This window comes from Schistocerca americana, chromosome 6 (assembly GCF_021461395.2).
Source record: "Schistocerca americana isolate TAMUIC-IGC-003095 chromosome 6, iqSchAmer2.1, whole genome shotgun sequence".
NCBI classification, from domain to species: Eukaryota; Metazoa; Arthropoda; class Insecta; order Orthoptera; family Acrididae; genus Schistocerca; species Schistocerca americana.
In genome coordinates, this window is record NC_060124.1 from 324040199 (window position 1) to 324064147 (window position 23949).

At 43.1% G+C, this 23949-nt stretch overlaps 1 protein-coding gene across 1 annotated transcript in view; it reads right to left on the reverse strand.

Moving 5' to 3' along the window:
• Positions 1 to 23949, reverse strand: part of LOC124620114 (inactive dipeptidyl peptidase 10-like) — a 1175439-nt gene that overhangs the window by 1008155 nt on the left and 143335 nt on the right. The window lies entirely within an intron of this gene.

A 23949-nucleotide genomic window follows, 5' to 3' on the forward strand; every position in this document is an offset into this window, starting at 1 on the left:
CCTCAATTATTTTCCTCTATACATTACAGTGAAAGAATCAGCACAACAGTGTAGATGTCAACAGTAGTTCTTCGTATCCCTTAGGGGAAAAAATAAATAAAAAAATAAAGTAAAATATACTAATTTCATTAACTCATGGTGTCTGCCGTTGACAATCAGTAAAGCCCACTTCACTCTGAGCCCTGAATCTTGCATTTATCTTCTTTTCTCTCCAGCAGTATTAGTCGTATCTTCACAGTCTTACACAACAATAAAGACAGGTATACTGAAGAAGAGCTGGCCAATATGCGCCCCATGTGTAGGTTCACTGAATGCAACGCAAGACCATTACAACGACGTTATGGTGAGCTGCTCCTGTATGAGGAGGCGTTTGAAGTGTTTAGCGTAGCCCTAAGAGCTACAGATCCGATCCACGGTGACTTGCGGGGAAGGGAAGCTTCGTACAAGATCATGAAAATTTAAAACAAACGAAGTCACACATTGGATGTCTTATTAAGTTTAATTTACTAGAGGTGACTCAATTTAGCATGAAAGTGTGGGTACCGCACCTCACATAGAAATATTAATGAATGGAGCCATCAAACAAGGAAAGGAAACTGGTGGCTACTATTCGAATTTGGTTTACCGTAAGATATAAAACAAATTGATTTACTCTCTGGATAATGTGCATAAACATCTAATAAGTGGACAAGGGATTCCAATGCCTTGGCACCGGTGAGTGGACACGTGTGTAAATAAAATGCAACTGTCACAGATATGGCCAATGACTGCGAAAAAGGTTAGTGATTTAAAGAAATGGTCCCAGAGAAGCTTCAATGAGAGCCAATAGTTTTGTCAAATTGCATGATGGGTGCAATTAAGTGGCTGTGAAAATGAGGTCTACGAACTTTGGAGCCCCTCCGTCTCGTTCGCTACAATGTAAATGTGTGCTTACCACTACTGAGCTGTGAGTCTGTTGAAGACTCGGACAGTGGTGGCTGAAAATTGTAAGTTCAGCTCGGTCTCTGTACTCAGCTCCAAGTTGATGACATGGCTCTCAGCATCTGTGCCTCACGCCCTGGGGCAAGTGTCGTTTGTGGCGTCCCTAAGCGAAATATCATTTCACTTTACTTTCAGTAACTTAGCTAGTTCTGCCAACATAGGAATCACATCTGCCAGCTGCAGTGGAGCTCCTGAGTTCTGACCAATGATATAATTTCATTCTACTATTCTGGACTTCGTCATGCTTAATCAGTATCTACGGCAATGGGAATATGGCAGAAAATCTCTCCCATTACGTGACAAGAGTTGCAGTCATGCCGAATCAAAAGCCCTACACACCATGCACACGGGAACTCGCCGCTTCTCCAGAAAGAATTACTAAGATCCAGTCAGAAAACCCCTTAGTTTGTAGAAACATTCCAGCAAGGCACACCAGAGCTCAGTGGCTGCTCCCACAGTAGAAAGTATCACGTTTCCATCTGGTCTTCAGATTTTCATCCAGCTGAACTGGATTCCTTTTTCTTTCTTGCACAATGCAGTTTTTATAGCTAGCTGCCTAGCCTCTTCACACACTCCTGTTGCGCATACAGGGCAGACTGTCCTACATGTGCAGAGAACGGCTTTCAGCACCGAACACTACAACGACACTCCAGTTAACTCCCCTTCCACAGGGCAGCTAACAGCCCCTGCAGGGCTGCCGAAATAACGAAACTCCCTCACCGAATCAACTATTGGCCACTAAAATTGCTACACTAAGAAGAAATGCAGATGATAAACGGGTATTCATTGGAAAAATATATTATACTAGAACTGACATGTGATTACATTTTCACGCAATTTCGGTGCATAGATCCTGAGAAATCAGTACCCACCTCTGGCCGTAATAAAGGCCTTGATACGCCTGGGCATTGAGTCAAACAGAGCTTGGAAGGCGTGTACAGGTGTAGCTGCCCGTGCAAGTTCAACACGATACCACAGTGACTGGCGTATTGTGACGAGCCAGTTGCTAGGCCACCATCGACCAGACGTTTTCAATTGGTGAGAGATCTGGAGAATGTGCTGGCCAGGGCATCAGTCGAACATTTTCTGTATCCAGAAAAGCCTGTACAGGACCTGCAACATGCGGTCGTGCATTATCCTGCTGAAATGTAAGGTTTGGCAGGGATCGAATGAAGGGTAGAGGCACGGGTCGCAACACATCTGAAATGTAGCGTCCACTGTTCAAAGTGCCGTCAATGCGAACAAGAGGTGATCGAGACGTGTAACCAATGGCACCCCATACCATCACGCTGGGTGATACGCTGGGTGATACGCCAGTATGGCGATGAAAATACACGCTTCCAATGTGCGCTCACCGCGATGTCGCCGAACACGGATGCGACGATCATGATCATGTAAACAGAACCTGGATTCATCCGAAAAAATGACGTTTTGCCATTCGTGCACCCAGGTTCGTCGTTGAGTACACCATCGCAGGCGCTCCAGTCTGTGATGCAGCGTCAAGGGTAACCGCAGCCATGGTCTCCGAGTTGATAGTCCATGCTGCTGCAAACGTCGTCGAACTGTTGGTGCAGATGGTTGTTGTCTTGCAAACGTCCCCATCTGTTGACTGAGGGGATCGAGACGTGGCTGCACGATCCGTTACAGCCATGCGGATAAGATGCCTGTCATCTCGACTGCTAGTGATACGAGGCCGTTGGGATCCAGCACGGCGTTCCGTATTACCCTCCTGAACCCAACGATTCCGTATTCTGCTAACAGCCATTGGATCTCGACCAACGCGAGCAGCAATGTCGCAATACGATACTCCGCATTAGCGATAGGCTACAATCCGACCTTTATCAAAGTCGGAAACGTGATGGTACGCATTTATCCTACTTACACGAGGCATCACAACAACGTTTCTCCAGGCAACGCCGGTCAACTGTTGTTTGTACATCAGAAATCGGTTCGAAACTTTCCTCATGCCAGCAAGTTGTAGGTGTCGCCACCGGCGCCAAACTTGTGTGAATGATATGAAAAGCTAATCATTTGCATATCACAGGATCTTCTTCCTGTCGGTTAAGTTTCGCGTCTGTAGCACGTCATCTTCGTGGTGTAGCAATTTTAATGGCCAGTCGTGTAGTACGATTGTACGTAAGTTCATACCGTTTACCTTTTACTTGTTGGTATTCCTGCTGCTACGGATTTATTAATCGATTGTTATTGTTATTTGCAGTTCACTATTTCTGTTTGAGTTTACATACTGTCATTTTGTCATCTGGCAATAGTAAGTGGGGCTGCGGACGCTAGAAAATAGAGCGTCAAGTGGAGAAGTCGGAATATATCCGACATAATCTTCTAAGAGATGGGTGACAGGAGTGGCTGCAGCCAAACACATTTATGCTATATATAGCGATAACGTCACTGGACAGAGCATGAGCAAGAAAATGGTTTTCTCGTTTTATGGAGGACCTTTTTGGCATTAGTGAGTTTCCACTTTCAGGAAGACATTCGGTATTTGAAGAAGATCTCTTAAACGCATTAATCCACAATTATCCAAGTCAGCGTACGTGAGAACTAGCTAATGTGATGAATTATGATCATTCCACCACCATGCGACATTTGCACGCAGTGGAGGAGGTTCAGAAATCGGGTGTATGGGCACCACATGCTCTAAAACAGAACTACAAAAACTCATATCTGCATCTGTGCTTGCTCATCATTAATTGGATCGTGAACGACAGTGACGATTTCTACCCTTGATCTTTATTGGTGATATGAAATGGTGTTTTTGCGGTGACGTAATGAAAAGAAAGGAGTAGTTGAGCCCAAACAAAGCAGTAGCTACCCCTACAATGAGCTGCGCTCACGCACAGAAGACAATGTTATGCATCTGGTGGAACGGCGACGGTGTGGTGTTCTACGAATTGCGTCTCTGACATGTAACCATAACTGCTGACATTTATTGTCAATAAATGAGACGTCTTGCAGACGCAATTCGAGAACAACGATCAGGAAGTCTGCGTAAAGCTATGGTACTTCACGATAACGTCCGACCGCACTTTGCTAGACTGACAAAAAACGTTATACAGGAGTTGGGTTGGGAAGTCATTCCACAAGCACCTTATTCACCTAATCTTGCGCCCTCAGACTTTCATCTTTATTGGCCTCTACTGAACAGCCTTTAAGGCACTTCCTTTCCGGATGGAAATGGGCTCTGAACTTGGTTCGACGCGTTCTTCACCTCACCTCAAAACCATGTGATTTTTATAGTCACGGAATCGAAAAGTTACTTCAATGTTCTCAGACTGTTGTAAATAGTGAAGAAGAATATCTACATCTACATCTACAAGGGTACTCTGCAAATCACACTTAAGTGCCCGGCAGAGGGTTCATCGAAGCACCTTCACAATAATTCTCTATTATCCCCATCTCGAGCAGCGCGCGGAAGAAATTAACAGTTATACCTTTCCGTGCTAGTTCTGATTTCCTTTATTTTATTATAATGATCGTCGTTCCCTATGTAGATCGGCATCAACAAAATATTTTTGCATTCGGAGGAGAAAGTTGGTAATTGGAATGTCGTGAGAAGATTCCTCCGCAACGAAAAACGTTAGTGATCTCCATCCCAAATCCTGCATCGTCTCCGTGACACTCAGTCCCCTATTTCGGAATAATACAAAACGTGCTGCTCTTCTTTGAACCTTCTAGATGTACTCCGTTAATCTTATACGGTAGGGATCCCAGACCGCGTAGCAGTAGTCGAAAAGCGGACGGACGAGCGTAGTGTGGGCAGTCTCTTTAGTAGATCTGCTACATTTTCTAAGCGTCCTGCCAATAAAACGCAGTATTTGGTTTGCATTCTCCACAGCATTTTCTGTGTGTTCTTTCCAATTTAAGTTGTTCGTAACTGTAATTCTTTGGCATGTAGCTGAATTTACGGCCTTTAGATTTGACTTATTTGTCACGTAACCGAAGTTTAACGGATTCCTGTTAGGAGTCACGTGGATGACCTCACACATTTCATTATTTAAGGTCAATATTCAATTTTTCGCAGCATAGAGGTATCTTTTCTAAATAGTTTTGCAGTTTGTTTTGATCTTCTGATGACTTTATTAGTCGATAAACGGCACCGTCATCTGCAAACAACCGAAGACGGCTGCTCAGATTGTCTCCCAAATCGTTATATAGATAAGGAACAGCAAAGGGCGTATAACACTACTCTGGGGAACGACAGAAATCGCTTCTGTTTCAGTCGATGACTTGCTGTCAGTTACTACGAACTGTGTCCTCTCTGAGAGGAAATCACGAATCTAGTCGAATAAATGAGACGATATTCCACAAGCACGCAATTTCATTACAAGCCGTTTATGTAGTAATGTCGAAAACCTTCTGGAAATGTAGAAGTACGTAATCAATTTGAAATTCCTTGTCAAAAGCACTCAAAACTTCATTTGAGCTAGTTGAGCTAGTTGTGTTTCACAAGAAAGATATTTTCTAAATTCGTGTTGACTGTGTGTCAATAGACCGTTCTCTTCCAGGCTACTCATAATGTTTGAACACAATGTATGTTCCAGACTCCTGCTGCATATCGACGTTAATGACATGGGCCCGTAATTTAGTGGATTACTCCTACTTTACCTTTCTTGAATATTGGGTAAGTTTCTTTCATATAGCGAGTGGTTGTATATGATTATTAAGAAAAATGAAGCTATTACATCAGCATACTCTGAAAGAAACCTAATCGTTGTACTGGACCGGAAGACTTGTTTCTATTTAAGTTGCTTCACTACTCCGAGAATATCTACTTCTAAGTTACTCATGGTAGCATCTGTTCTTGATTCGAATTCTGGAATATTTACTGCGTCTCTTTCGTGACGTTTTTGATGGCTAATGTCTCTGTTATGTGTATATGTTGCATACTTATGTATCAACCCAATAATTAGCTGTGCAATCACTGATACTAACGAATATTGCTTGCACTGTTGATGGTTTGATTTTACTGACTATTAGGATCTGCATATTAAATTATAAAGCATGTTATCTGACAACTTGGGCATTAAACGCCACATAACACCCACAGTGCCGCCAACCGCACATTTGCGTCTGGAGGTCGTTGCATTGCTATGTATTGTTTTGATGATTGTACAAAGTGTTTAAAAAGTCTCTCCACAATGCCGTATGATTGTCAACCGCGCGTGCCGTACGATTGTTCGCCTACCTGGGTTACTTCGCTTCAAGTGGAATTCCACTGTTTCGTTTATCTCAGCCAGCGTCAGTAGTATCGTTGGTATGCTTCGTTACGTGTTAACGTGAACGTTTCAGTTTAGTTCCTTTGTTCGTTTGTTTCGTGTTTGTCACTGTTAAAATGCTAACCATTGAAGAACGTATGTTTTTAGTCAAACAAGTGCTCAAATCTGGCGGTAAATACACAGTTTCAGTTCGTCAAACATTTAATTCAGTTTTCCCGGAGACAACATTCCCACATCGCGATATTGTGCAAGATTTTACTAACAAATTTCGAAGTAAGGGTTCAGTGACAGATGCACGGAGAAGTGGTCGTCCTAACATTTTGTCTCACGATATTTCTGATAAAATGTCCATGAGTCCGAACAAGTCAGTAAGAAAACTCGCCCAGAAAATCGATGTTAGTGTCGGAACGGCCCACACAGCTGTAAAAACGAAAATGCAGTGATATTCTGTACCCATTCATAGGAGAAGTTGTCTTAAGTGAAATACTGAACTGTTATTTTCAACAAGATGGTGCCACCGCGCATACAGCTCGCGTTTCAATGTCTCTGCTTGCTGATGGTTTTGGTGATCGCATAGTTTAAAGGGGACTTTGGCCTCCACGATAGCCTGACCTAACGCCAACTGACTTTTTCTTCTGGGGTGCAGCGAAAGCAACTGTCTATAACTACCGTCCAAAATCCATCGATGAATTGAAAACTGCCATATCCACTTTCACTGTTTCTGTTGCAGAATAAATGTTGTAGCTTGTGTTTGGAAACATGATTAGACGAATTGAATTGTGTATTCAACAACAGGGGGGTGGGGGCACTTTCAATATTTAATGTGAAAATTTGTAAGTAAATATGAATATTCAATAAATTAATTAATAAGTTGTATTTCACTGAGTTTCATTTCGGTATATTCACTGCGGCATACGGTACGCGCGGCTAACAATCAAACGGCACTGCAGAGAGACCTCTTGAACACCCTGTATATTACTGACTATTATCAAGGTATGCTCACAGAAAGAAGAGTGGAGATAAGAAGCCAAATAAATCATAACTACTTTATTACTTTTTAACGAGGTACCAGTCCCTTTCATCAAAATACCCTAGACAGCCTACGAAATTTTATCGGTGCAGTTCTGATTCACCCTGAACATGAATTATAGTTCATTTTATTGTAGTTTATTTTTACTTTTTAACTGCAGTATGAATACTACTACTACTACTACTACTACTGTTACTTGTGCTGGTTGGAGCAGTGCCAAGACACTGCACTCGCGTTCGGGAGTGAGGCGGTTCAAATCTCCGTGTGCCCATCTCGATGCAGGATTTGCAGCATTTACGTGAAAGGTTTAAGGCAAATTGTGGTATGATTCCATTGAAAAGGACACTGTGCATATCCTTCCCCATCCTTCTCGCTTGAGAGCTTGGGCTTCATCTCTAACGACCTATCTTGCCTTCGCCGGTACATTAAATTTTAATCTTCCTCTCTTCTTTACAGTGTTCTAACGGTACGTGAGGTTTATACTTTCTGGGTTACATGTGCAGCTCGCTTCCTACGAGCCGAAAACTTCCTCTCACACGTTGCGATCACACACACACACACACACACACACACACACACACACACACACGCACGCACGGAGAGAGAGAGAGAGAGAGAAAGTGAGAGAGAGAGAGAGAGGGAGGGGGGAGGGAGCGAGAGAAAAGGATGGGGTTACTCAGGTCAGAGGGCAGGAGGAACGGCTGTAGAGGGTGGGGCAGAAGTGTTGATACGGGCGCGCCCTGGTGATTTATCTTCCATATTCAGCAAACAAAATCTGCGGGGCTCCTTGAGCACCCAGGTGCGTTGCTGAACTTGATCGATGACGCCACACGCTAAAGAAACACGATTCTTTTTGTCTGACGAAATATAATTTATTGGCGATACCCCGGCTGCCGAGTGAAAAATCGTCGCTTGGAGCTGGCTGGGAGAACGATTACCGGAAAGTTTTTCCGTCTGCTCTTGCAAGTACTCTACAGCGGGGATGTTGAGCTGTTACCTTTGCGCTGGTAACGAAATGTAAACCAATTTCTTCTAAAGTAAAGTGTAAGCAGCAACAAAACCTGTGTTCCCGCTCCCATAGCGTTGTGTATCTAAGCGTTATTAATTATACAAACATGACGTCCTTACTGAATACATTGAAGAAACAAATTAGCCTACAGGTATGTTCATCGTATGTGACAATTCAGATAGAAACTCTTATATAAGAATCACCTCACCTATACTCAGCAGAAGAATATATTGCCAAAGAATTACATGTTCACTAATCTTCTTCTTTAAGAAGTGATTAGCCTGTTGCGGTCACAAAGGACATTTCTCCAAGGTGTATTTTGTCAGCTTTCACCATTAGGCGTATATAAAAAATAAATAAACCAATAAATATTTCGGGATTCTTCCTTCTTTCATTTTGTTCAGGTATGAGAGCCAACTTTATTTTTGATGATCCTATCTTCCATTATAAAAACAGTCAGTTCTCTCAGCAAATCGTTATTTTTAAATCTGTCCTGCTCCAGGCAGTCTCTCATAGATCTCAAGAATATAATTTCTGATCCCTGTTATCTAATTGTATTATATTCGTCACTCATTGCTCAGTCGTACAGCAAACGAGGCACCTGCGTCACTTCATAAAATTTCGTGCTTATTTCTGTCCTAGTTTTCCTGGGTAGCTCAAATGTTTCAAATGGCTCTGAGCACTATGGGACTTAACATCGGTGGTCATCAGTCCCCTAGAACTTAGAACTACTTAAACCTAACTAACCTAAGGACATCACACACATCCATGCCCGAGGCAGGATTCGAACCTGCGACCGTAGTGGTCGCTCGGTTCCAGACTGTAGCGCCTAGAACTGCACGGCCACTCCGGCCGGCTTTAGTTTATTAACGTAACACATAGGCCTACACATTTTCATGCTGTAAATTGTACAAGGTCGTCGAATGTTGACTCATTGCAGTTATTTATTGAAATAAATGATGTTAACAAATATTCTAAAATGTGAAACTCAATAAACACTACAATATCAATTTGAAACTAATAAAAGTAGTAATATATTATGAAATGTAATCCATCTTGGAACAATGTCGTCCTGAAATAGAAGACAAGAGAACACCTCACCATTTGCATGTCCCCTGCACCTGTATAACACCTTCTTTCGATTTTATATTTTTCAGCAAATGAATGTAGAGGAAAATATCCCAAAAAGACATTAAAGTGCAAAACGACATAGTGGCTTTTTTATTTGGCGTCTGAGAGAACCGTAGTCTTTGGTTTACTTGATTCCTTGTGGTGGCTACCCTTCGCAGATAAGCCTTTAATCTTTGCTTGGTTCCGTGAAGGACGGGAAGCCACTTTTGGAGTCAACGAAACAACATTTCCTTTAGGAAACTTTTACAACTGTGCAGTGTAGATCATTTGTGTGTAAAGTTCACTACTTGGTGGTTCAAATGGTTCAAATGGCTCTGAGCACTATGGGACTCATCTGCTGAGGTCATTAGTCCCCTAGAACTTAGAACTAGTTAAACCTAACTAACCTAAGGACATCACAAACATCCATGCCCGAAGCAGGATTCGAATCTGCGACCGTAGCGGTCACGCGGTTCCAGACTGCAGCGCCTTTAACCGCACGGCCACTTCGGCCGGCCACTACTGGGTGGAGATCTTATAAATGTAAGACTTCAGATAAATGGCAGTATTTTGAGATCACGACCAAAGATTACACTTGTGTTGAACACGCCAAAATCCCACAGCCCTATATCGCTGTTGCACTGGTCCATCACATACCTTATCAATTGCTGAAATGCTGTGTGCCTTCTATATAGAATGCCTATTAACAGAATGAGATTTTCACTCTGCAGCGGAGTGTGCGCTGATATGCAACTTCTTGGCAGATTAGAATTGTATGCCGGACCGAGACTCGAACTCGGAACCTTTGCCTTTCGCGGGCAAGTGCTCTACCATCTGAGCTACCCAAGCACGACTCACGCCCCGTCCTCACAGCTCTACTTCTACCAGTACCTCGCCTCCTACCTTCCAAACTTTACAGAAACTCTCCTACGAACCTTGCAGAACTAGCACTCCTGAAAGAACGGATATTGCGGAGACATGACTTAGCCACAGCCTGAGGGGTGTTTCCAGAATGAGATTTTCACTCTGCAGCGGAGTGTGCGCTGACATGAAACTTCCTAGCAGATTAAAACAGTGCCGGACCGAGACTCGAACTCGGGACCCTTGCCTTTCTCGGAAAAGTGCTCTACCATCTGAGCTACCCAAGCTCTTGCCCGCGAAAGGGAAAGATCCTGAGTTCGAGTCTCGGTCCGGCACGCAGTTTTAATCTGCCAGGAAGTTTCATGCCTGCTAACAGTTGAAACAGTAACTAGCTACAACAAATTCTATTTTTTATAGCTGAATTGTCAGATTCTAAGTCCCTAGAAATAACTTGACATAAAGTGGGTCGGGAACGGATAGCCAAAGCGGTTAATGCGATCGCTCGCTTAAAGCGGTAAACCCGTTCCGATACAAATTTTTACTGTCGCCATTCCATTATAGAGCTGATGGTTGTCATTTCTTGTATTTCATGGCGGTTGTAGCCGCCACAGTGCCTGTTCCTTCGGACACGGCATGCTTGACCGAAAAAAAAAACAAAAAAACATTGCATCATAGTTCTTATCAACACCGACACTTCAGACACTAGTTAGAGCTGTATCTAGCGCACGTTGGTGGCTATGTAGCGCCTAGCGTCGTTCTGCGCGCCTGCCAGCTGCACAACAGATTGTGTCGCTGCGGCTATTTCCGCCGTCACTGATTACCGGCCAGGTGCGTCGCTACAGAGGATGATCTCCCCGAGTTCCGGCTATTTGTGAGCACGTCCACGCAGGGGGAGATTGGCGTTCAGCGCATAGCGTCCACTCACCAGCGATGCCCCAGCCGTCACAGGGCCGAACAATGCAGCACTGCTGCACTGCCATTTATCGCCGCTGCACCGCGCTTTTTACTCTTTTCAGTGTCCTCTGCGCCCATTTTCACTGGACGCTGTGCTGACTGATAGCTGCCGGAGGAAATTAAACGGCAGTTTAGCGACACCTTTCCGCCGTAACAGATAGCCAGAGCGTGCCACGTGGTTTATTCATTTACGTTCATCTGTCACGCTTTCTCTCTTTCTCTCTCTCTCTCTTTCCCACTCACTGAATCTCTTTACGTCCACAAGCGCTTTGTCAAGTCAATGGCAGGCTTCCTGCAGACGAATAGGACAATTGCGAGAGCGTAGCGGTTATATGCTTAGCGTCACTTTTTGTATGGCCGAAAAATAAAACTCGAGTGATGAGTAACATATAGACCTCTACATTGATATATGAAGATAGTATCTGTTCCCGGGAGAACGGATACCATTGATGACCGCGCAGCTTCTCTAGAATGAAATTATAATTAAATCGACACCCTATCTGCAAACAGGCGTTATATACTTTATTGGGGACGTGTTGAAAATGTGTGTTCCGATCGGGACTCGAACCCGGGATCTCCTGCTTAGATGGTAGATGCTCTAACTATTTCTTTTTAAATCTCATTTTTTTCGCTTCTGTTCGTTGCATCTGCTAGGAGTGGACGTCGTAAGACATCCGTTTAAGTTCGTTGTTGAGCGATTAACTCAGTTTTTTTTTTATTACAGAGGGCAGCTAACTCTCTGACCGAACACTCCGTGCTACCGTGTCGGCTTTCTAATTTTATTCTATTTTGTTCGTTGTATATGTTCGCGGCGGACGTCTCATGACACCGTTCAGATTGTCTGTTGATCAGTTTTTTTTTATTACAGAGGGTAGCTAACCGTCATCTGAGCCACCGAGGGCACAGACGATAGTGCGCCTGCAGGGACTTATCCCTTACACGCTCCCCGTGAAACCCACATTCCCAACGTGTCCACACCACTGCATTCCTAGTTTGCCCATATCACACTCGTTGCTCGTGGCAGATTAACTACCAAGTCCCATACGAGTTGAGGCATTCCGTGTGCGTTCGCACAAGAGCATCTGCCATGAAAGCAGGAGATCCCGGGTTCGAGTCCCGGCCAGGGCATACATTTTCAACATGTCCCCAATTATGTATATAACGCCTGTTTGCAGCTAGGGTGTCGATTTAATTATCATTTCATTCTAGAGAAGCTGCACGGTCATCAGTGGTATCTGTTCTTTCTGGAAAATATGCTACCTTCATATATAGTTAAAATATAGCTACCAGGCCATTGACCTTCTTGTGTGAACACACACGCTATGCCCCAACTCTTACGGGACTTGGTAGATTAATCTTCCACGAGTGATGAGTGTGATGGGCAAACTTCTATTAGGCGCACTATGAATGTAGTGGCGTGGACATGTTGGGAATGTGGGTCTCACGGGGATCGTGCAGGGGACAACTCCCTGCAGGGGCACTATCCTCTGTAGCTTCGGTGGCTCAGCTGGATAGAGCATCTGCCACGTAAGAAGGAGATCCCGGGTTTGAGTCCCGCCCGGGGCACACATTTTCAACATGTCCCCAATGATGTATGAGGTGCATTCAAGTTCTAAGGCCTCCGATTTTTTTTCTCCGGACTGGAAAGAGATAGAAACATGCGCATTGTTTTAAAATGAGGCCGCGTTCATTGTCAATACGTCCCAGATATGGCAGCACCGTCCGGCAGATGGAATTTTACCGCCAGCGGCGAGAATGAGAACTGTTTTAAATACTTAAAATGGTGACGTTTTCCTTACTTGAACAGCGTGCAATCATTCGTTTTCTGAATTTGCGTGGTGTGAAACCAATTGAAATTCATCGACAGTTGAAGGAGACATGTGGTGATGGAGTTATGGATGTGTCGAAAGTGCGTTCGTGGGTGCGACAGTTTAATGAAGGCAGAACATTGTGTGACAACAAACTGAAACAACCTCGGGCTCGCACAAGCCGGTCTGACGACACGATCGAGAAAGTGGAGAGAATTGTTTTGGGGGATCGCCGAATGACTGTCGAATAGATTGCTTCCAGAGTTGGCATTTCTGTGGGTTCTGCGCACACAATCCTGCATGACGACCTGAAAATGCGAAAAGTGTCACCCAGGTGGGTGCCACGAGTACTGACGGACGACCACACGGCTGCCCATGTGGCATGTTGCCGAGCAATGTTGACGTGCAACGACAATATGAATGGGACTTTCTTTTCGTCGGTTGTGACAATGGATGAGACGTGGATGCATTTTTCAATCCAGAAACAAAGCGCCAGTCAGCTCAATGGAAGCACACACATTCACCGCCACCAAAAAAATTTCGGCTAACCGCCAGTGCTGAAAAAGTGATGGTGTCCATGTTCTGGGACAGCGAGGGCGTAATCCTTACCCATTGCGTTCCAAAGGGTACTACGGTAACAGGTGCATCCTACGAAAATGTTTTGAAGACCGAATTCCTTCCTGCACTGCAACAAAAACGTCCGGGAAGGGCTGCGCGTGTGCTGTTTCACCAAGACAACGCACCCGCACATCGAGCTAATGTTACGCAACAGTTTCTTCGTGATAACAACTTTGAAGTGATTCGTCATGCTCCCTACTCACCTGACCTGGTTTCCTAGCGACTTTTGGCTTTTTCCAAGAATGAAAGACACTCTCCGTGGCCGCAAATTCACCAGCCGTACTGCTATTGCCTCAGCGATTTTCCAGTGGTCAAAACAGACTCCTAAAGAAGCCTTCGCCGCTGCCATGGGATCATGGCGTCAGCGTTGTGAAAAAAGTGTACGTATGCAGGGCGATTACGTCGAGAAGTAAAGCCAGTTTCATCGATTTCGGGTGAGTAGTTAATCAGAAAAAAAAAATCTGAGGCCTTAGAACTTGAATGCACCTCGTATATAACGCCTGTTTGCAGCTAGGGTGTCGATTTAATTATCATTTCACCTCTACATTTATTTCCAGACGCTGTGTGTGTGTGTATGTGTGTGTGTGTGTGTGTGTTCTGCAGCTTCTACTTAGTACAAGATGTACTGAGATATAATTGTGCCATTGTGAAAACCTTACAGCTGGCTTGTGTGTGCTATGTGAAATGATGTCTACAATGTAGTAACAACTTTTTAATCTTCATTTGTGACTTCCAATATTCTCTTTGAGACATTAGAGAATCTCTCACTATCACAAATATTGAGAACGAAGTCAACTGTGATAATTGCAATGTGAAAAAATTATGGAGCTATCCCCCTGATACAATTGCGTAAACGATTATCAGAGGGAAAGACCACAGTGCTAAAATAAGCCGACCAGTCACTGTAATATGATCACCAGTCCAAAACCGGAATAACCAACTGCTGCAGCGCGAACAGCTGCGAGAGATGCAGGAAGAGAGTCATTGACGTTCTGGAAGGTACCGAGAGGCATGTGCAGCCACGCCGACTCCAGCGCCGTGGCCAGCTGCGCTGGGATTCTCGCCTGAGAATCCATAGCGTGAACAGCCCGACCAGATGGTCCAACGGATTCACGACCGTTTTTTGAAGTCGGGGCGTGTGGCGGTCGCAGGAGTGTGGTAACCTCATCCTGGTGCTCTTTGAACCACGCAAGTACACTGTGAGCTGTATGACACGCTGAATTGTCCTACTGGTAGGTGCCTTCGTGCCAAGGAAAAAAATGGTTCAAATGGCTCAGAGCACTATGGGACATTACATCTGAGGTCATGGGACTTAACATCTGACGTCACCAGTCCCTTGGACTCAGAACTACTTAAACCTTACTAACCTAAGAACATCACACACATCCATGCCCGAGGCAGGATTCGAACCTGCGACCGTAGCAGCGGCGTGGGTCCGGACTGAATCGCCTAGAACCGTTCGGCCACAGAGGCCGGCGGCAAGCAAAAACAAACTGAGTGTAGGGGTGGACGTGATCCCCAATAAGGGATGCATAGTTTTGTTCACCTGTTGTGCCTTCCAGGATTGTGAGATCACCCTGGGAACGCCACGAAAACATTCCCCAGACTTTTCGATTTTACTGTGTATCACAATTTCAGGTTTTAATCTAATTTTTATCAGTTGTGGATTCTTCCCCAATCACTTTCAGGCCAAGAGTGGAAGCATTTTCGAAACAGTTAAGTTTGTTAAAGTATGCCGTGCATGGCAAAATGGCGGTGCCTAAAACAGGCCACGAGACAAATCCGCCTTCCTCCGACCTAGCCTCTTCCGACAATTTTTGTAGGATGTTTGCTTTCAGACTTTTCACGCCGTTCACGCCAGCGGCTATGTATTTGATTGGAGCGTAGTAAGTTATTCATCTGAAAAGGTCACCTGTCGCCGATCATTGGTCGTCCAATAGCGGCACTGGCGTGCAAATTTCAGCCTTAGTCGCCGATGAATGGCAGTTAGCATGCGGGCATGAACATGGCGCCTACTGGAGAGGCCCATACGCACCAACGTTCGCTGAACGGTCGTTGAGGAGACACTGTTGGTAGCAAAAAACGGTTCAAATGGCTCTGAGCACTATGGGACTTAACACCTGTGGTCATCAGTCCCCTAGAACTTAGAACTACTTAAACCTAACTAACCTAAGGACATCACACACATCCATGCCCGAGGGAGGATTAGAACCTGCGACCGTAGCGGTCACGCGGTTCCAATCTGACGCGCTTAGAACCGCACGGCCACACCGGCCGGCTGTTGGTAGCCACTTGTTCGTCTAGGCAGTCAGTTGTTCAACTGTTGCACGTCTGTTTGCCCGTACACATCTCTGCACCCGTCGTTCACCCCAGTCATCTATGGCCCGTGGTGCACCAGATTTGCCTCGTGGCCTGTTTTAGGCACCGCCATTTTGCCATGCACGGCATACTTTAACAAACTTAGCTGTTTCGAAAATGCTTCCACTCTTGGCCTGAAAATGATTGGGGAAGAATCCACAATTGATAAAAATTAGATTAAAGCCTGAAATTGTGATACACAGTAAAATCGAAAATTGGAACTGAGGAATAACTTGTTTTTACACGTTAACAACAGAACAAGATTCCGTGCGTAAACATGAAGAATACAGCATACACGTCGAAGACATATCCTTCTGGTTAAAATAGCAAATGACATAGCAATTTATAATGCACTGAAGATTAATAAGGAAATAAAAAATCGAATTTTGTCATTTAAGACCAAATAACGCACTAAATAAATCACTGCATATATTTCGAAGTTTGTCTGTTCGTTCATAACCATGATATAGTTCCACGAAGCAACGACTCGGAATGCAGTATATGGGCCTATGTATTCTGCTTAATACGATACTTAAGATTATATCTTCATTCACACATTCACAATACCGCTAGTCTGCGTAAAATGTAAAAGAAATTACCCGTCTCAAAATGGTACGTAATGTAAGTGCTGTCATTAAGGTGCCAAGTCCTCAATCCATCTCCGACTTTTCAAACGATTCTACTTGACTGTCAAATTTAAAGGTAGTGTGCTTCTCGTTAGTGTCACTCGTGCAAATATTGTGTTTCCGAGGACACGGACAGAAACGTCAAGAGCTGCAACGAGAATGTCGATAACGTCAGACATCAATACACATCGTTAGTTTTGCCAGCGTCAGACAGGAAACGTCACATCTCTAACAACCTCATACAAACGTTGCATCAGTATACATCCCAACCCGAGTTGCACTCCACCAAAACAACAGGTCGGTAGTTTTAGTGCATTACATAAATGGCGTAGTAAATGATAGGATCACCGGTACTGCTGGTAGCATTGTTAGGAAAGAAACATAAATGAATGTGTGAGAGAGAAACTAGGAGCCGACAACTTTTCTTTGTTCCCTGTTTGTTTTGCACGTAATTAGAAACGCACATCCTTCAGTGTCAGTCCATTACGTATTTTGTATCAATACAAAATATGGAATGTATCTTACAAGCAACAAAAATTTGTTGACCACGTAACATTTGCGCCCTTGTGTAAATAAAGCAATTACTTTCTATGCAAGCACGGTTTACACCCACAAACGTACAAAATCTATATAATTGTTGTCGTTATTTTGTACTCAACAGAAGGTTCTTCATCACGATCAAAGGCAAGAGATTTCTATTATTATTGATAAGCGCGAAAGTTGTTCAGCAATTACAGAAACATCTTTTATATAAGCTGGACGAAGTGTTGAAGCGATGTTTGATGTGTTTTGTGTTGCGATTCTTCTTAGCTTTTCTAGCGCTGTGTGATAAATTTGTATTTATTTTATTATTGTTGTTACGTCCCTCCGTGTGACGTTACCAATCAAAAATTTTCAAATAAAAGCTGGGTTAAAGATTGAAAATTTCATTTTGCTGTATACCTGTTTATTTTTAAGTAACAGACCGGGGGGGATGTCTATGCAGAACGAAACTTTTACCTAGGATACGCGGCCCTTTATATGTCCTCACTCAGTTTCTAGACTTGACGGTTCAGCGCTTCCAGTTTCTACGGAAATCTAGTAAGACACTGATAGCATACGCAACAGAAAAGAAAAAAGGCGATCGAAATAATGTAACGCTCGGTAGGTATGCAATATACCTAAGTTACAGGTAACACGATTAAAAAACTTAACTGATCAAACATATTGGGAAAATTAATGTAGTCTTTGCTCTATACACTGAAAATTCCTGTATTTTGGAAATCTCTGAGCATTCTGTAACCACTAATGGTTCAAACGGCTCTGATCACTATGGCACTTAACATCTGAGGTCATCAGTCCCCTAGAACTTAGAACTACTTAAACCTAACTAATCTAAGGACATCACACACATCTATGCCCGAGGCAGGATTCGAAACTGCGACCGTAGCGGTCGCGCAATTCCAAACTGAACCGCCTAGAACCGCTCGGCCAAATCGGCCGGCTCTGTAACCACAAATTAGAAATATTTCTCGTGACATCGGGCTCTACGATGACGATCCGCCCTAAGCGTTGTGCATCGAATTTCATTCAGCAGTCTACTGAACGGGACCACTCTCTAGTATGGATTAATGATTCGTAAAAACTCATCTTGCTTCATTCAGGAAGATCACATATGGTAAGTTAGGTTAATTAAATTTAATAAGGAGAATAATAATACAGAAATCACAGAGTTAACAAACAAGAACGTCTCCTAATTACATAGAATTTTATAGTTCTTACGCTACTTGTGTTATTATGATCTTCAGTCCATAGTCTGGACTGATGCAACTATCCGTGCTATTCTTATCTTGTGCAAAACTCTTCATCTCCGAATAACTACGGCAAAATACATCCATTTGAACATGATTACTGTAATTCTCCGGTGGCCCCTATTTTTATCTTCCCATCCCCCCATTTTCCTCCAGTACTAAACAGGTGATCCCTTGATGTCTTAGAATGTGTCCTATAAACGGATTCCTTCTTTTACTCAAGTTGTGTCATAAATTTCTTTTCTCCCAAATTCTATTCGTAGCTCTTCATTAGTTACGCGATTTACCGATCTGATCTTCAGCCTTCCTCCGTATCCTCACATTTCAACAACACGGAGTGGCCGCGAGGTTTGAGACGCAATGTCACGGATTGCGCGTTCCCTCCTGCCGGAGATATGAGTCCTCCCTCGGGCATATACGTCTACGTGATTACTCTGCAATTCCCAGTAAAGTGCCTGGCAAAGGGTTTAATGAACCACCTTCAAGCTGTCTCTCTACCGTTCCACTCTCAACGGCGCGTGGAAAGAACGAGCACTTAAATTCTTCTGTGCGAGTCCTGATTTGTCTAAATTTATCGTCATGATCATTTCTCCTTTGATTTCGCAATCGGAGGAGAAAACTGGTGATTGAAATTTTCACGAGAAGATCCCGTCGCAACACGGAACGCCTTTGTTTTAATCATTGCCACTCCGTTTCACGTATCATGTCTGTGGCACTATCTCCCCTATTTCGCGATAATACAAAACGAGTTTCCCTTCTTTTAACTCTTTCGATGTCATCCGTCAGTCCAACCTGATGCGGATCCCACACCGCACAGCAATACTCCAGAACAGGGTGGACAAGCGTAGTGTAAGCAGTCTCTTTAGTAGACGTGTTGCACCTTTTAAGTGTTCTGCCAATGAACCGCAGTCTTTGGTATGTTCACCCCACAACATTTCCTATGTGATCGTTCAAATTTATTTGTAATTGTAGCCCCTAAGTATTATTTGAATTTACAGCCTTGAGATTTGTGTGACTAATCGCGAAATCGAAATTTAGCGGAATTCTTTTAGTACTCATGTGAATAACTTTACACTTTTCTTTATTCAGGGTCAACTGCCACTTTTCGCACTATACAGATATCTTATCTGTGAATGTTGTTCTTAGCATAAGGTGGTTTAAGTAGTGTGTTACTCTAGGGACCGATGACCTCAGCAGTTTGGTCCCTTAGTTTCACAAACAATTGAACATTTTTTTTTTCAAAAACTTCTAGTCTTTTCGTAACTGAGCTGTAATCGTTCACGTTTGACTTCCGTACAGGGCTAAACCCCAGACAAATGCCTTCATGAAAGGCTTCCTAAGAATTAAATTTGTCTCAGATGTTAACAAATTTCTCTTCTTCAGAAACTGTCTTATTGCCCGTCTGCATTTTATATTCTCTCTACTTCATCCATAGTCATTTATTTCACTGTCCAAACAGCAAAACTCATCTATTACTTGTTTCGATTCAGCATCGTTGGATTTAATTATTCGGCTATGGTTTATTCCATCAACTTTGGTTTATTTCGGTGATAACCGTCTAGTAACCGTCCAGTACACTGTCTATACACAAATAACATATGGGATGTAGCCGAGTGACGTCTTCTATAACTGCCGATATTTCAAAAGGTGGATACCCTGTCATTTTTAAAGCACAAATGTAGCAAGGAAGTGCTGTGCAGGTGAATTTGACACCTCGGTATGCAAAATGCTGAAAGATAACACACACACACACACACACACACACACACACACACACACACACACACACACACACAGTAAACACTAGCGCCATCACACAAACATAGATGTCCGACGTCAGACGTTATCGACAGTGAACACTAATAACCAACGAATGAGGAAGTACTAACTCTGTTGCTCTGTTTTTTGACGAAGAAGCGAGCAGGACTCCACGCAGAATGTAAGCAAAAATCTCCATCTCAGTTCATAAGTTCACTTGCTAATTTAATTTCAGCCGCTTCCTTAATAGCGCAATCCCGGTAATTCGAAGTGCATGCCAGAATCTCTGTGTTGTTATATTTCACAGGACGATGCAACGTTCTGCAACAGCAGATTTGCTCATTTCTTGTAAGCTTATGTGACGCATATGCTTAATACACTGGTCCTTCATGGTTCTGATGGTTTGAACATTACACGACACGCCACAACTCGCAAAGAATACAGTAGGCACCCGCTTTAGGCAACAGAAGACAATCCTTTACTGATCTTTAAGGGTCCTACTCTTAGGATGTAGTCGAAAAACACATGTCACATCATATTTCCGCAGAATACGGCCAGTCCCGTTCGAAATGCTTCCTTCTATATCGTCTCTCGCGCTCTCTCTCTTTCTCTTTCTCTCTCTCTCTCTCTCTCTCTCTCTCTCTCTCTCTCTCTCTCTCTCTCTTTCTTTTTTGGTTTGAAAATGCTATGATTTTTTAATGTAACGTAATAAGTGATCGGAATTTTGGGAAAAAAGGTAAAGGATGTTTAATATATTGTTGGCGTTGCGTATATTCTGCACGCTCGTAAATGCGGCTTAATATACGCCGACGATAATTAGATGTTACTACGCAGGCACAAATATTAGTAAAAATGGGTTTTCTTGTAATGGTTTGCCGGCCTCTGTGGCCGAGCGGTTCTAGGCGCTTCAGTCCGGAACCACGCGGCTGCTACGGTCGCAGGTTCGAATCCTGTCTCTGGCATCGATGTGTGTGATATTCTTAGGTTATGTAGGTTTAAGTAGTTCTAGGTTCTAGGGGACTGATGACCTCAGATGTTAAGTCCCATAGTGCTCAGAGCCATTTGAACCATTTTTGTAATGGTTTGATTACATCTAAACTCGCGGTTAGCTGAAAGATAATCAGAAGTAGCTCGAAACTATTACTGTTATTGCCCTTAAATTAATTGTTGCGAAGAGAGAGACGATATGGCCACCTACGTAGCGTAAGGAGTTTTACTCATGATAAATAATTTTCATTGATAGCAAGTTGGTTTCGTTTTAGACTAAGCATTTCATTGACAGAAATAGATTTAATTGCAACCTGAAAGATATCATAAGGCAAACCTAAGCCTTGTTGCTACTGCAGTTAAATCTATCTATGCAATTCCGTAAAACTTCTGATAAAATGAACTTTCAAATATTAATACTTGAAAATTAGTATAAATATTCAAAGTATTTATAATGCTAACTTAATATTTAATTGAAAATTACGTAATGGCCGCCAGATGGTCAATCATCTACACAATTCGCTTTACGTAATTTTTTTCACTTAAATACTTCCACAGGAAGGGAGAGGTTTTGAATAAGAACAGGAGAAATTCACTTTTTACCGTATATTATGAAATGAAATACGTACATCAAATATTTAGTGAGTGAGAAGAGCTGAGCGACTTAATTCTTCAACAACAAAGATAAAAGTAGTCGTCGATCATTGAACGAAACCTTTTTTTAACCTTAATGGTATTATATGTCCATTACTACAAAGAATGTTTTTACATTGTATAGCGCCGGCCGGAGTGGCCGTGCGGTTCCAGGCGCTGCAGTCTGGAATCGAGCGACCGCTACGGTCGCAGGTTCGAATCCTGCCTCGGGCATGGATGTGTGTGATGTCCTTAGGTTAGTTAGGTTTAATTAGTTCTAAGTTCTAGGCGACTGATGACCTCAGAAGTTAAGTCGCATAGTGCTCAGAGCCATTTTACATTGTGTAGCTACTCTTTTATAGCTGCTAAAATACATATTTTATTTACATATTTAACAGAAAATCATCATATTGACGAGTTGTGTGTTTTTATTGTTATTTATTTACATATTTAACACAAAAATACATCATACAGAAGAGTTGTTGGTTTCATAGCTATCTGTCGTAGTAGCTACGAGATTGTCGACGGAAATATACTTGGTTTTGTACCTTTTTTTAGACTTCACATTTACACGTCTGTATAGGTTTAATTTAATTTTTATTGAGATTTCCAGGAGATGTCAGACTGCATAAAGCAAGAAGGCCGCATACTTTATTGTCATCTCGAGGCTATCATTACTCATGCGGTGTACGTTTGGTACAGCGCAACACACATCTCATATGTCTTGCGCTATAACCATTCTAAAAAAAAGGCGTGGGCCCTGTGAACCAAGCTACGAACTACTACTCCTCTTCGAGCCGGATTGTGACAACTATCAGTCTGTAGATACAATTCGGTGTGAGTTGGCCTCCTAAAAACGGCATGTCTCAACGTACCACCAACCTTTCTTCTGCCCAAGACATGAAGGAAAAAAACAACTATTCTTTCCACCTCCATTGCCAAACGAATATCCAGGTCGATTGGTTTAAGGTTCAAATGGCTCTGAGCACTATGGGACTCAACATCTTAGGTCATAAGTCCCCTAGAACTTAGAACTGCTTAAACCTAACTAACCTAAGGACATCACACACACCCATGCCCGAGGCAGGATTCGAACCTGCGACCGTAGCAGCCTCGCGGTTCCGGACTGCAGCGCCAGAACCGCACGGCCACCGCGGCCGGCTGATTGGTTTAAGGAAACCATTTAAATTCTCACTATCATGAACCTAAGCAACAAAATATCATCTATATATCTGAAAAAAGGTGTAGGTTTCAATGATACTGACTTCAAGACACACTCCTCCAAATCTTCCGTAAACAAATTGCCAATAGTAAGTGACAACGGGCTTCCCATTGAAGCTCTATCCTTCTGTACGTATTATTGTTATCGAATAAAAATCCGGATAACTGCGAGTAGTACTCGCGCACCGAGGGATCCGTACGAACTTAATTGTATGTGCAGATATTTCGTCCATCCCTGGAATCGAGAATCTCGACGTTCTTTCCCTATTATCGATATCGATACAGGCAAGATTCACATTCCTGAGAAAACGGGGTTTTAACAGTCGGACACAGACAGGGAGACAGACAGAGAAGTAACTGATGCTGTAGCGGTTCCGCTTTTACCGTTGAGGTACGGGACCCTATAGATCAAGAGGAAGTCAGCATATTTCAAAATGGTTTCGTTAATTCAACACCAAACATAGTCCCCAGTTGACTATAACGAATAAGAAGAACGCGAGTGAAGACAGAGACCACATCAAAACTTTCTAAAATATCAGAGTCATTCAAACACAGTCCCTCCAAACGGGGTCAGATGTCCGCCGAGTTATTAATGTGAGAATCTTTTAAAGACCACGAATCTAACGGGGACGCACAGTAATAATTAAGACTTTTGATGATCTACGGCAAAGGAACTATTCTTCAAGAGACTGTTAGTGTTTCAACAGTTTTTTTTTTTTTTTTTTTTTTTTTTTTGGGGTCAGTACCGATTCCACGATACGCTGAATCAGATAGTGAACACAACCAATTTGAAACGTAATACTGCTTGACCATCACCACTGTAGCATTGCTTTCGTGTGCGGATAAAACCAGAATATACGGATCCGTTCTGAGTGAACGTAATGGAGCCCGTTCAACTTTTCTTGCCGACTCAGACATTCACAATGTCATCGAGAGGAACCTTGAGGGTGGACGTACATGAAAACGACCAA